The 6,397-nt window shown below is 45.4% G+C and overlaps 1 pseudogene; it reads left to right on the forward strand.

Annotated features, from left to right (window-relative positions):
* Positions 1 to 3,630: 3,630 nt before the first annotated feature.
* On the forward strand, positions 3,631 to 3,739 carry LOC137371613 (U2 spliceosomal RNA; annotated as a pseudogene).
* The last annotated feature ends 2,658 nt before the right edge of the window (positions 3,740 to 6,397 follow it).

The raw sequence follows: 6,397 nt of genomic DNA on the forward strand, positions 1-6,397 counted from the left end.
CTAATCTCTTACCATTTAAAAAATACTCTGCACATCTGTTCATCTTACCAAAGTGGATAACCTCATATTTTTCCACATTATATTCCATCCGCCATTTTCTTGCCCACTCACGAAGTCTGTCCAAATCCTCTTGACGCCACTTTGCATCTTCCTCACAACACACATTCCCACCTAGTTTTGTGTCATCTGCAAACTTAGAAATATTACATTTGATCCCCACATCCAAATAATTGTTATATATTGTGAACAGCTGGGGCCCAAGGACTGATCCTTGCGGTACTCCACTGGTCACAACCTGCCAACGCAAGAATGACCCATTTATTCCTACTGTCTGTTTTCTGCCTCTTAACCAATTCTTAATCCATACCAGTATATTACCTCCTTTCCTATGTGTTTTAATTTTGCTAACCAACCTCCATTTGGGGACTTTATCAGCAGTCTACTGAAAATCCAAGTGTACTACGTCCCCTTTATTAATTCTCAAAAATCTCCATCAGGTTCATCAAACATGATTTCCCATTCATAAATCCATGTTGACTATGCCCAATCAGATCATTATTATCCAAGTGTCCATTTATCACATACTTTCGAATAGATTCTCGCATTTTCCGTGCTACCGATGTAAGGCTAACAGGTTTGTTGTTCCCTGTTTTCTCTCTCCCTGCTTTCTTAAATAGTGGGGTGGCATTTGCTATCTTCCAATCTGCAGGAACTGTTCCAGAATCTATAGAATTTTGAAAGATGATCACCAATGCAGCCACTATCTCCATCGCTACCTCTTTCAACACTCTGGAATGTAAAATGTCAGGTCCTGTGGACTTATCAACCTTCAGCCCCATTAATTATTCCAATAAAACCTTCTTACTAAAACTAATTTCCTTCAATTCCTCATTCTCTCTATTCCTTTGGATCTCTAATTCTGGGAGATTTCTTGTATCTTCCTCAGTGAAGAAAGACACAAAGTAATCATTTAGTTTCTCTGTCATTTCTCTATCCCCCATTTCTAACATTCCTGAATTCAATGGTTTTCTCCTGAAACAAAGAAGGTGATTATCTTAACCCTCCTCAGGATGAATGCCTTAGAACCAAAAACAGGTTGAGGCTAATCAACCTGGACCACCACCATATTTGGAAAAGGAACTGTGAGAAGTCATATGGTGGGAGAACCATGTGGGTCTCCTGTTAAAAATCTTTAAAATACAGACAACAAAATAAGCAGGATGCAGACCAAGCAGTACCATCATGCATTAAAAGAACTGGAGGCCGTAACATTATAGAGTCATAAAGTCATATAGCACAGAAGCAGGCCCTTCAGCCCATCGTGTCTGTGCCTGCCATCAAGCACCTATCCTAATCCCATTTTCCAGCACTTAGTCCATAGCTTTGTATGTTTTGGTGTTTTAAGTGCTCATCTAAATACTAAAAAAAACTATTCCTTTTCTGTCCACCAGTACAAAAAAACACCCTCCTTGTAATAAGTCTACAAGCAACTAATTTAATGACCTGCTGAAAATCCACTTCTTCAAGAGAATCCTGCAATGACTTTGCTATGAATCCACTTAACTACTTTTCAGGAGTGAAAACACCTTCTTCACCGGGCCCACAATGCACGTCTTTTTCCTCAAGACGAGCCAAAGCACGTGACTTATGAACTATTCCTTTGCTTGTAATTTGCTGAAGTGCACTATCCTTTTAATAGTATTCCTTTTCAAGTGTGTGTGTGTGTGAGTGGTAGGTGACTGATGGCGCATTAGACTTTTGTGGTGAACAGGTGAATAAAAATAATCCTCTTTATTTAAATCCATGCTGCTGGTTATTCAAATTGGCCATACACTTAGGGGTTAAGAAACACACATATCTTCCTTTTCAAAACACTGATTACAGACAGAAAAGGGAAAAAGAACTGGGATTTCAGTTCTCTTTCAATTCTATCTTTAACAATTGCCAAAAAGGGTCATAGAGGAATTTTCTAGATTTTGTTTCACAAATTGGCCTGGATTTTTATCTGCTTCTCCCAAGAGCACATAATCGTTTTGGATGTGGTGGGTTGTGTGTATGATGTGATGCACAGCTGTGTGATGAACCATAGGATCGCTAGATGGGCCAAAGGGTCTTTTCATGTCTGTCATTGTTTGTAAGATCATATATTCATATGTATTGAGGATCATTCAGAAAGTCATCCAACAGAATGCAATATTCATATTATTTACATAGCGAAGAAACTCTGATCCTAATCATTAGCCTTTAGTTGTTACTGTGTACAAAATTAATTTGTGCTGCAAAATTACTAATCCTTCAATGCAAATATTATTTTCAAAGACTTTCATTATGCAGCCTTCACTTTTATAGCTCCTGTGTGTTGAAATTGTATGTAAATACTGTGCATAATCGGTGCTTTTCAGACCTGCAGATTCTACTCAATTTATAAATGAACTATAGGTAAAAAAAAAGCCACCAAAAGTATATGATCAAGCAACTAATCAATATAAATTTTCAGCAGTCAAATAAGCAAATAGAACCTTTCCCCACACTAAAGGCACCATTAGGACTACACAAAAACTTGCAGGAAATTATAATTTTGCTTTTGGGACACAGTCAGCATGATTATGACCTCTTAATTCAATTTTACAACCAAAATAAGGGATTGCATTCCCAACAACATTTTATTTGCCAAAACAAGTCTCATAAAATGCTACTTACCACCTCATAATATTTTTCTAATTACATCTCTCATTTCTTCAAACTCTTTTTTTGGATTAGAAGCTCCTGATGGTGAATTAAAAAAGAGAACAGACATTTCAAAAGGTCAAACAATGCTTGCAAATCTCTAATTTACAAACAGCTACAATTATTTATTTAGACTGAATGTTTAGATAAAGATTTCATGCATTATGAGGCTGAATTTCTGCTGGGTTTGTTTCAACCGTCTGCTGTAAACTCATCCACAGAAATATTGGAGAAACGGCTTGAACAGTGTTTATGGCATTTCATCCACTGATGTTATGGTTGATGATCAGGAGAATCCATGTGGAAATTCAACCACTTGTGTCTTGGTAGAAGTATGGAGCCTGGCACCGCAATTTGTTCTGCTCCAAAGGGGTACAGTTTTGGAGTAGGGGACTGGAATTTGGAGTTTAAGTCATATGTGGCAAAATTACACATATTCTCAAATACATGCCGAGTTCCGGTAGATTTGGCTGTGTGAGGAGATGCACCTGCCTCCACAGTGGAGTATTTAGGCAAACAACAAGATCGTGAAGGCAAAATCTGCTGTCCAGGAAATTCCATCTTTTATACCAGAATTGCACCTGACTGAAATTAAACTGTGGAGTTTCCACTGGGTTGGAAAATGGCAAAATACACCCAGAATGCACTGGATACTGTACCAATTTTGCCAAGCTGAAGTTACACTTAGGTTTCTGCACAAACACATCAGCTAAAGCTTGAAATTAAAATCTCCTAAAATCAGTGCAATCAAGCAGCATAATTGATTGTAATCGATTCATAGCTGGAGCAGGTCATTCTCCAGCATCACTAAGAGGAGTGGGATTGCCAGGAAATGAGCCATTCTTCAACTAGTACATTTAATGCTCTTGCTTTTTAATTGACTTCAATTGACCTCTTTAATCAGTCGCTTCTCGGCCTTTTGGCTAAGATCAAGTGTAGTATCTGTTCTTATCAGTGCTTATTTGATTGAGAAGAGACCATGATCATTACCTTTTGATCCTGGGGAAGCTTTGAGTAAAATGGCTGTAACCAATTTTCGAGCTTCGGGCCAGGGAGTGCGCAACACCGTTCGGGTGGTCGTGAAGGACAAGGAAGGAGATGCACCGGTCGATCGCACCTTCTTCATCAAGAAAATTCTCTTCGATTGCTGCGGATTTCAAGCGACGGACGTCTTCTGCCTGCAGGATTTCCCCAGCAGTGGATACTTCGACGTGACGTTCCGGAACGTGGCGGGATGCATCAAGTTCCTGAAGGCGTTCAAGGAGAAAGGGGACCGGGCGCCACTGTCGATCCTCACAGCGGAGCCGCTCTTCACGCTTCCGTCACAACGGGACCGGGTGGTGACCATTCACCTCTACAACCCCCATGTTCCGGTGGTGGATGTACTCACCTTTCTCGCCAGGTACGTCGAGGTGGCCGGCAGCAGCACTGATGTCAAGGACCCCTTTGGGATCTGGACCAGCAAGCGGCAGGTCAAGGTGACCTTGAAGGTAGATCCCAGTGGAGCCATCATCCACCCTCCCTCCAGCTTCGCTATCGGGGGAAGTCGAGGCTTCTTGGTCTACGCTGGGCAGCCCAGAGTTTGCCGCACCTGTGGCAAATCTGGTCACATGGCAGCCAACTGCAGCACGGTTGTTTGCAAGAACTGCAAGGAGGAAGGCCATCAGACCAAGGACTGTAAGCAGACTAAGTGTTGCAACTTGTGCGGTGCGGCAGGCCATCTCTACAAGACTTGTCCCAAACGTTGCCTCAGCTATGCTCAGGCGGCAAGGTCCAAGGAAAGGCCGGGAGAAGGTTCGACGAAGGCGTCCGTTGTTCGAAAGGAGACCAGCAACCTTCTCCGCAGTGAGGAACTTCAACCTGAGAAGGAAGGGGAGGCGGCTGAAACCAACGACCCAGCACCTACCCAGCGCCCGGAAACCCCTCCTCCACAGACAGAATCAATGGAGGAGGAGGCAGCAGATGGACAAACAGGTCAGTGGCAAGTGGTCCAGAGGAAAACCACAAAGAAAAAACATCCCAAAGCCACCACCCAAACCAGTGGCAAGAGGAGGCTCTCTTCTGAATCAGACTGCAACAACTCCTCTTCACTGGACGGGGAAATGCTGGAACGACAGCCCCTTCAAAAGAGGCGGCAGAACTCCGAGATGGATGAGAAAGCATCCCAGCCCCCGGGCACTGGAAGCTGTGATGGGCCCAGCGTGCCCCAACCCCAATGTCCCACACGTAACGAAGTGGCCAACGCATCTCAGCTCTGCGACACCGGGAACAAAGACACGTCTGGCGCACCTGAGCTCCGGGAGACCGGGAGCTGTGATGTTTTCGAGGAGGAACAGATGGAAGCAGCTGAGGACAACCCAATCCTCTCTGCCTACAAGACCCCCCCGATGTCACCCGAGCGGCACAAACCCTGCATGAAAAATCAGGAGGGGTTTCTGAGCCCAACCAACGTGAAACTGCTTGCGCATACGATGGGTATGCAGGAACATCCCGAAGGGGAAGGACTGGGACTAGCGAGGACAAATGGTATGGGAAGCAACAACTAATTTTTAGTAAAAAATGGGTGTAAGAATTGCTTCCATTAATGTGCGTAGCATTAAATCTACTACGCGATGTGTTTCAACCTTGGATTACCTTGCCAAGGTCAAAGCTGACCTACTGTTTCTGCAGGAGTGTGGAATACCACACCTCAGCACCTACAGGCAGTGGTCGCGATGGTGGTCCCACGGGCCATCGATCTGGTCGGGGGGTAATGACTGCCGTTCCTCCGGCCTGGGTATTCTGCTGCGGGGAGGTAACTTCACCATCTCCGAAGTTAAGGAGGTGGTGGGCGGCCGCCTCCTCGTAGCAGACGTGATGTACAACAACGCTCCGCTCCGGTTGATCAACGTGTACGCCCCAGTACAACGCAGCGAGCGGCTGACCGTCTTCCAGCAGCTCCCACTGCTGCTGGCGACGTCCAGGCCGGTCATCCTAGGCGGTGACTTCAACTGCATCATCGATGCGGCTGGACGATCCGGCAGTGACGACAGCAAATTGGACGCTACGTCCAGATTCCTCATAGAAACAGTTAAGGATGCCAAACTGCACGACGTCTTCAGCAAACCTGCAGACGGAGCGCAGCGCAGATACACATGGTCAAGATCGGACGGGTCTGCCCGTTCCAGGATTGACTTCCTGTTTGTGTCCCGTGCTGTCACGGTCGGATCCACCGACGTCAAGCCGGTGTTCTTCTCCGACCACTGCCTCTTACTGGCCGACTGTCACTTACAGGACGACCAGCGGGTTGGCAGAGGGACGTGGAAGCTCAATGCGACACTGCTGACCCCAGAGAACGTTGAGGAACTCAAAAGGGATTACAAAGGTTGGAGGACCGTGAAACCCCTCTTTGAGTCTCCAGTTCACTGGTGGGAAGCGATAAAGGAGAACATCAAGAGGTTCTTCATCCACAAAGGTGTTCAGAAGGCAAGAGAGAGACAGAGGGAACTGTCCCGACTCCAGAAAATTATGCAAAATCTACTCCGGTTGCAGTCAATGGGGGTCGAGGTCAAGGAGGACCTCCAAGAGGTGAAGAGCCAGCAGGCCTCGCTCTTTGCCAAGGAGGCCTCCAAGATCATCTTCCGGTCCAGAGTCCGCTCCATCGAGCAGGATGAGACGTGCTCGCGTTACT

This window comes from Heterodontus francisci, chromosome 6 (assembly GCF_036365525.1).
Source record: "Heterodontus francisci isolate sHetFra1 chromosome 6, sHetFra1.hap1, whole genome shotgun sequence".
Classification (NCBI taxonomy): domain Eukaryota; kingdom Metazoa; phylum Chordata; class Chondrichthyes; order Heterodontiformes; family Heterodontidae; genus Heterodontus; species Heterodontus francisci.